Source organism: Pelecanus crispus, chromosome 8 (assembly GCF_030463565.1).
Source record: "Pelecanus crispus isolate bPelCri1 chromosome 8, bPelCri1.pri, whole genome shotgun sequence".
In the NCBI taxonomy this organism is placed as follows: Eukaryota; Metazoa; Chordata; class Aves; order Pelecaniformes; family Pelecanidae; genus Pelecanus; species Pelecanus crispus.
In genome coordinates, this window is record NC_134650.1 from 44,571,445 (window position 1) to 44,580,035 (window position 8,591).

Below are 8,591 nucleotides of genomic sequence, written 5' to 3' on the forward strand. Positions count from 1 at the left end.
GCCCTCGAAAATTGGCTGGTTAGTCCTTCTGCTCCACCTGTAAAGGAAAGAGGCTGTCAAAGAAAGCTTCTATCTATGTCAGATTCCCAAACTAATATTTTCAGAGACAGAGGAATGGGTAAGTAAGATCTCTCACCAAATAACATAATGATATTTGTATGTGCACAGTTTACAAACAGCAGTGCTGCAGTTTTAAATGAGTATCCGAGTACCACTTTTTTCCATTTGGAAACCAAAATAAAACATTTGTTAGCAATGCTTCATAACAAGAGGTGGACAGACTTGGGTTTTTTTCAATAAAGGGTAGCTAGAAACTGAGCTTTTCCTTCTATGTGTTTAGTAAAGATCTTTAATCTGCTCTATTTGTTTGTCATATACATGATTATATAATAAATCTTATAACCCATGATGCAGATTTGGTCAACATAAGCCTAAAAATTGTGCTAAAAGTCTCTGTGAGCCTAGTTAGTCTTTGTGGCAGTTTTGGTTAGTGCACATCGGCTTCTAAAATCACTAGGACAAAACAGCTGCTTTCATAGGCCAGAAAACCTAGATACCCTTATGCACATACCTATCCAGGGGAAGACACAGCAACGTCTCCGTAGTGTTTAAGACACTCCTGTAACTCTGTGTAAATTAATTAAATCAAAGCATTAAGGCATTTACAAAAATATTAGTAGAAAGCCTTATGCGGCAGTTCAGTTGCTATATGATTCAGAGATTCCTGGAAACTTCAAGAAGCCCAAGATTGCGATGTTAGTACAGGGAGAGTGGGCATGGAAGTTGAAGGTGTACAACATCCCAGGAAACGGTCAGCATTTCTCAGGATCAAGCCCAACATTTCTAGCTTTTAAAAATCCTGCATAGAAACCATTTCTGTTCTTTTCATTTTGACAACCCTCTCAGACTGGCCTTGGTTACGATGCTTACAATAACACAGTTCTCTTGTGTAACGCATAGGCCATAAAAACTCGCTACCTGTATTGTTCATTGACAAAAAAACGTTGTGGTGTAAGTTATAAGGCTTTGTAAAGTAAGACATTTATTTCAAAATCTTCTACTGCTTCTTTGCGCCCCCCTCCCCCCCCAGGGAAAACTATTATCTGCTTCAGCTGCTGCTTGAAAAATGAAAACACATCTTTCCATCAGGACCGGGGGGCACTAACAGGCTTTAATGGCCCTGAGCAGCCTCACCTGGGGCCTCCTCTCACACCCGCCCCCGGGCCCAGCAGCCCCATTTCAGCTCAGCCTGGGGGGTTTCAGGCCCTTCCTGAGCTGTGCTGTAGGAGTGGGGTCTCCAGTTCAGCCACGGCCATGCCTGTGCCTGGCTGTGGGTGTCTCTGGTCCCAAACTGCAGATTTGCCTCCTGGCCTGGCTTTGGATCTGCCTTGCCGCTGTGGGCATGCCTAGCAATTACTGGGCTGTGTCTGACCCTGGTTCCTGTTACTGGGCCCGGTCCTGGCTCGCGTTCCTGGCTTGACCTTACGCCGTAGCTTGTTGATCTGTGCTCTTGGTTGAACCCGGCTGCTGCCTGGGCCTGCTCTGCTTGCCTTGCTCAGGTACGGTGGGGCCATGTTATCGTCCTCAGCTCCCTGTGCCGTAGGGAGCAGCCAGCCCTTGCCGCGCCCTGGCACCTCCTGTGCAAATGAGACCACCCATCCGAAGGTGGATAGGCAAGTTGTTCAGGTCCAAGAACTTATTTTCCTTGAAATAACAAAGACCTTGCTAAACTTCGGAAAAGAATTTATTATATTCTTATAAAGTGACTTTTTTTTTTTTGGCTTTGTTGAAAACTGAATGTTATTATCAGACAACTGGAGATTGAAAGAGACTAATTACACTTTAGTAATTATAACTTTTGTCTCTAAGCAAAAAGAGAAGTGTATAAAACATGGAAAGTCAATCTGATATTCTGCCCCCCCCCCCCCCCCCCCCCCCCTTTAGTCTGTTCAAATGTTAAGTAAAAATAAAATACATGTCCTGGATTCTCTGCTCAATAATTTCACTGTAATGAAGATAGACTGATTTATGCTAAATGTGAATGTAGTCCTGTGGTATGCGGTTTGTTTGGTGGGGTTTTGGGGTATTTTTTTTTTTTATTTGCACTTACGTGTAGAGTGCTATACAAGTGTATGTAGGAAAGGAGTCCTAAATGAGGCACAGACTGTGCTACTACTATATAGAATAGCAGAGCTTCAATTAACTTCAAAGGAAGCAAGATGGAGCCATGCATTTCCAATAAAGTCTGTGTTTGTGCCTGCATAGTGCTCATCCTAGGGAGGTTAATAAGGAAGTGTTACTCCCCACCTATTATAAAGGTATCATGACCAAGATTTTATTCTTGTGTGTAATAATGGGGTGTATACACAATTTTTCTTTTTCTAAACATAGTTTTCACACTGATTTTTTTTTTTAATTATCTATTAGAAAGCATTAAAAAGGCCTGTTTGTTTAATTGAAAAACAGCCCTTTTCAGGTTGATATTAGGAAAATGGCTGGGAGATGATAAAAGGCCTCTTGTCCTGTTTTTCTGTCAAGGTTGGTGAATTAGCAGTGCTTACATTGTCGTAGCACAGTGGTAAGCTGTATTGCAAGCTCTAAATGCATTTTGTAATAGCTTGGAAAAGAGTTTGTAAAATGACTTTAAATGAGAGAGTATCCCATTCTGGAGATTTCATAAATCTCACAAGGTATTGGAAAAAGAAAATATGCTGTAGTTACTTAGTAAAAAGCAGGATCTCTTCAGCTTTCGCACTAGCTCTTCAATTATTTAGACCCTCCAGATAGGCCATTTTATATGACAATGCTGAGGCTTGTTTTGTCACAAATCCCAAAGCTGTCTGTTTGAAATTAGATAGCAATGTTCGATTCTCAGAGCTGTAGCCAGTGTTTAGCTTTAATCTTAATTTTAGGTAAATATGATACTGTTTTATAGAATTATCTGGCTTTAAGCACGAGGCTTGTGCACAGAGGCTATAGAATAAATTCTATGCTCTCAACGGAACAATTTTGTTAGAGTTCTGTTGTAAGGCTTGCTGGGTTCAATGTTTCATTCCTCATTCTTCAGATCTTCAAGTGCTTCTTTAATTTGCCTGCAGTGAGTTGTTCGCTAGGTAATGAAATGAAGTACTGAACAGGATAGGTGTCTGTCTTTGAGATCAGATCATAGTCATATTTGTTTCAAGTAATTAATCTTTCTGTATTGAGTAGTTCTCTGAAATAATGTTTATGAAGCTAAGGATTTTTATTTAGGTGTCTGCAGAATCAGAACTTTTATGATAAAACTCTGGTTTATATATCTTACTTTTTCTACCAACTTTAAGAATATTTATAACTGACAGTGGACTGAATCTATTTCTCAGACTCAAATGTTTTCTCTTTTTTAAAAAAGAAAAATGCTCTTAAAGATTTTAAGAAATGTCTTTAAGATTTCAGTCTATAGTTAAAATGAATGTGATACTTTTTTCAGTCATGGGTCTGAAGTACAATGTTCGAAGTTGCCAAAGTTCTTACGAACATTGACTTGATTTGCTTTATTGTCTGATGCTTGATTTTGCTTTTCCAGTGTTTGATAGTAAATAAAAGTGGAATATAGTATGTGGGTTTATATGTAAACATGCTTCACCCTTGAAACTCCAGAATCCTTATAATTAGCATGGAGATTGGCAGCATACAGGTTTCGAGCTGCTCTTTTTCCCCTTATTTATGTTGGGCTCATGAGAAACAGCAACAAAACTCTAAGTTCTGTTTTAGTATGAAAAATAAAAGGTGAATGTTAGCCGAAGTTGTTCCCCCCCCTGCTCCTTTACAAATAGCCCTTTCCTTTTTTCTTTGTTTTTTTCTTCACTTTGAGAAGTCTTAGTTGATGATCCAGTTCCTAGATAATACTTCTATTAGTGTTTACCCAGTTCATTCAGTTCTTTGATGTTAATTCCTGTTAAGGCTCAAATGGCACATTAGAGGAAAATGAGGCCCAAGATTTAAGCAGATGCTTTTAATTATGGCTGGCTCTAATGTAAGGTGGACAGAATCCTACAGGACAGCATATGAAGCTAATGTTTTCTGCATGAAACTTTTACGCTTATAGCACAAATCATACAGTATAGTAGCAAATTCGTTCTTATAATAGTAATCTCTAAACTAATGTTTGTAATTTTTCTCCTTGATTGCTGAGCCAGATTTTTACACTTGCGTGAATTTGGATGTCAAAGCAGTAAGTTCTTAATTTAATTACCCCATAGCCTGCAGAAATAAGGCTGGATGTAAGAGTAAGAAGCTATCTCCCCGTTTTCCTGCTTGCAGTAAAAATTACTAGTGTTTTAAACATAATGGAACAGAGCAAGAAGGAAGAGAAACAGGGGTCATCAGGAAGGGGATGTTGCATGACTCAGATATGGAGGGAATATGAAAAGTAATTTGTATTTTATGTGTTTAGTCACAGAAGTTGAATGAGAAATTCAATGAAATATTTGTGATTCTTTGGGGAAGGACATATAACTTCTCATCTGTCATGACAGGGTTATAGATGTTGGGCTGAACTCACCTACCTGTGCTCTAACTTAGGTTGTGAACAGAGTACTATGTGAACTTTCTAGTTTTCATTGCTTTCTCTTTCTTTCTTCTCCATCATAAAAAATTAGACGAATAGCTCAATACAGCACAATGAGTCTGAGCTCTGCAGTGCTTAGGAGAATAAATGACCTGAAGCACCAACCATCCAAGTTTTTTATTGAAGTAGAGGCCTGATTTCTTGTAACTGGATTATGTGTGAAGTGTTATGTTGTCCATGAGTGACCTTGGCATTGCCCTGGATGACCAGTCTCTCTCTCTGTGATTAGAGTGTTTTTTCCAGCCTACTCCAATTCAGCTTCAGGCATTTGCTGGGTTAAAGGATTTACCAGATCATATGAGGAGCAGTTCAGGATGCAACATAGTTATTTACTGTGTAAATGTTATTTCTTTTACAGTTAGTATTCTTTTACAGTTAGTAAGCCTACAGGGATGAGTGTAGGCTGGCTGTTGTAATCTTATGCAAATTTATTTAGTCTCTTGTATGCTAAAAACATTCATTAGTTTTAATAAAATAACGCAGGGATTGGGAAATTGAGATGTGATAATTGCTTTACACAGCATGGAACTTCATATTCAGGAAACAAAGTATTTTAAAATCTTCTGCTTTTATACTAGTGGCAATGAAAATACTGCTTTTTGTATTGTTGTCTTCAACAGGCCTGATTTTTTAATGTTGCTGGAGTTTCCTTGAGGAAATTATTTTTCAAAATTTTCTGTTGGAATAGTTGTGGTGCTGGGACTCAGTTTTCTTGTTGCACACTGACTTGCTCTGTGACATGGAAATACGCATGTGGTCTTATTTCGTGAAGTTACCAGTGGTCTAATCACATCTGTAATGCTACAGCTGATGCACTGAAGTGTTTACAGTATTTAGTTTGTGTATAAAACCAAGAATACCAAAATTGCAAGGATGTCAAAACTTGTAATACCAACCTATTAATCTGTTACCAACTCTAAAGGCCTCTAAAACTCTGTTACCATTGAGGTGTCTCCACGTTATTCCCACAGTTATGCACATATGAATTGCCAGGAAGGAAAAGGTGATGCTTATTTTGGTCATTTCTGTTGTTTCTGTGCACCTACGTACTATTTGTTTAGTTTCTTAAAGTTGCTTCAACTGTGGAATTAAAAAAAAAGGTAAATCAATGCTTTGTCAGCCAGTTAATCTAACCTTTTAAAATTATGTTTGCAAAGGAGCTATTACTGGTGAGTGGGAAGTACATATAGGTTACCTGCTGTTGTTATGCTGATCTCACTAGGTTTACTCCCATAGCTGATGGGAGGAGAGAGGTTCTTGCCAGAAGGTAGCTGAATGCGTTCATCTCTCTCCGTTGACTGTAGAGATCCTGGTGTGTGTAGTCAATGTTACCCAAGCAAACTAGCTAGCACTTATTCCCCTTATGCCTTCAGATCACAGGGTAGAGACTTCCTATAACATTCATAATTAGTATGAAAAAGCCACAGTCAGGCCTCATGGACAGTGGGAAGAGCTTTCCTGAAGCTCCAGAGGAGGCTGTGTCAGGAAGCCAGTGAAAGTTGCTGAACTTGAGCAGCACTGGAGGTATGGACCCACCAGCCAGGGCCCGGCGGGCACTGAAGTAATTGTTACCAAAACTTTACGTCTTTCTAGTTTAGTAGATTTGTTTACCCTGCCAAAAATGGATCTTGTTGTAGTTTGTGTACTAATAAAATGCGCCTTGCAGATTAAAAGTCCTTTGGTGTGCTTACTTCCAAGAGTTGCAAATAATTTTGTTATCAGATGTGAGCCAATTTTTCCATGTCACAGAAGGTCACTACGGTAGTTCAGAACAGCAGATGTCTGTGGCTTGTCCCTAGTACCCTTTTTGCTGCATAGTTGCCAGAACAATATTTACCTTAAGGTCTGCACTCTGCTTTACAGTCAACAATATTTAGGAGCAGTCTTGCATTCAGTAACACTGTGATGTAGGGCAAGGAGGTGGTTTTGAAACATAGGAGGAAGCCTTCATGTAAATGATGAACACATGCAAGTATCTTGCACCAGCAAACCCTTGAATTTCAGATGGAACTGCTCATTGTGTTGTCATTAAAATAATGGTGAAAACCAGGCGCTTCTGTGTCAATCAGTCCAAGGGCTAAGGCTCAAATGTAATACATACACAGGGCAGGAAGCCCCTTCAGAATTAAGTTTTGGCTGTGATATAGTCCTTATTCCTAGGCCTGAATTTGTAAGGCTCACTGCATGCAGCTGGTGCAGTTAATGTACACCCATGAAGCTTGTGAGCAGAAATTGAAATATAAATGTTTGTGTTCAGTTTTAGAAGGGGAGGGGGGAGGAATATTTTCTGAATTTTATACTAACATGTATGAAAGTGCTGTTATGCCATTACTTAGAGATCTAAATGCAGCTGGAGTGTAGTTCATAGTTTTCATTTAAACTTTTATTGATTACTGACCCCAAAGATATTGCCCACAAACTGGAACATGAAAACCTCTGCTGTGCAGAGGTGTATTTCATTTAACGTGGTAATAAATACAGTTATACAAGAGGGAGAAGAATCTTAGGGAGCCTTGTCTGATGCTGCAGATGGCTTTTTGCAAATACTGTACTGGTGGCTGCTGAAATCTCCAAAGGATAGAAAAAAAATAAGTCAAGGCCACAACCTCAATTTACAGCATAACAAAATTAGAAATTGAAAGGATTTGGGGGGAATGTACCTCTTAGGAAGAAACTGTGATTTTGTGGCTCTTGGTGTGCCGCTGTATCTCTGCCCTTGTCATTGAGTGCGGTACTGAGGATGGACAGTGTTTCTGGTCTTCCTTTTTACAGTGGCTAGAGACTGGGGCTAATGACTTTTCTGAGTTTTACACTGCGGTTACGGTGCAAGATTTTAAATGTAGATGTGCACGGTCACGTGCTTCTAACTGACTGTAAACCAATGCTGAATGTGTACTTAATGAATTTCATGGTAATACAGTGTGTTCAAAGGACCTGGGTGCGCACAAGGTATTTGCGTTGATAACCGAGTGATCTTCGTTCCTGCATATGTAGTATTTACATCTACCTGGAATCACCTAGCTTTGATGTGCATGGATCAATGTGCTCATATGCTCTGGTTATGAATGATGAATAATATAGGAACCAGAGGCTGAACCAAGAAAATAATCTTATTTTACACACTAATTGCTGTACTACTTGATGTTTTCTTCAAAGCAGAAGCTTTTATCACCAGTTTAAGTTGAATATGTATGGATTAACAAAGATTAGTATAGGAGTTTTAAAAAAAATGAACTGTAATACTTTGTGTAATATTCATTCAGGGCAAGAAAACACTTAAAGATTAAGTTGCAGAATAACAACTAATTGTATGATATTTCTAGAATTAATAGACTTGTACTTTTTATCTTGAAAATGCTTAATAGGCAAATGTCTGCACTATAGATGGGTTGTAGGAAGAACAGCTGAATCTATTACCTACATGGTATCCTGCCTGGGATCAGCACATGGAAACTTATGATCCTTGTTAGGAAGCAGTGTATCTCTGGAAGTGGCATTCAAGGTGTGTAATTATTTGTGTAAAACAAAAGAAGAAAGAAGGCTCAGTGTTGTGATTCTTTCATGGATGTTTTGTTATTGCTTATTGGAAGTGTCTGTTATATTCTTCTGTTCTCCTTTGACTGTGAACTCATCACTTGCAACTTGAAGTGCAATTTATTCCATGGTTACTGTATTTTCTCATGGATGCTAGGGAAGGAGCAGACAAATTCACTTAGTGTTGGCTGGTTGGGTCGTCTATGTCACTGAACAAAGTCAATGCAGGTAGTAATGTCTTTTTTTCTGACCGTGGGACTTGCTCTGTGTACAAACTTCCTACCTTGTCTACTGTTGTGCTTTCCTTAATGAAGTATTTATTTAAAACCCCTTTCCCATTTGATTTTTTTACTTGAATCCTAACAAGATGTGATGGGGGTAGCAGACTGGTAAAGCATGAAGACCTGTAAATAAAGGAGCTATTCCATCTTACTAAATTTGTGGGGTG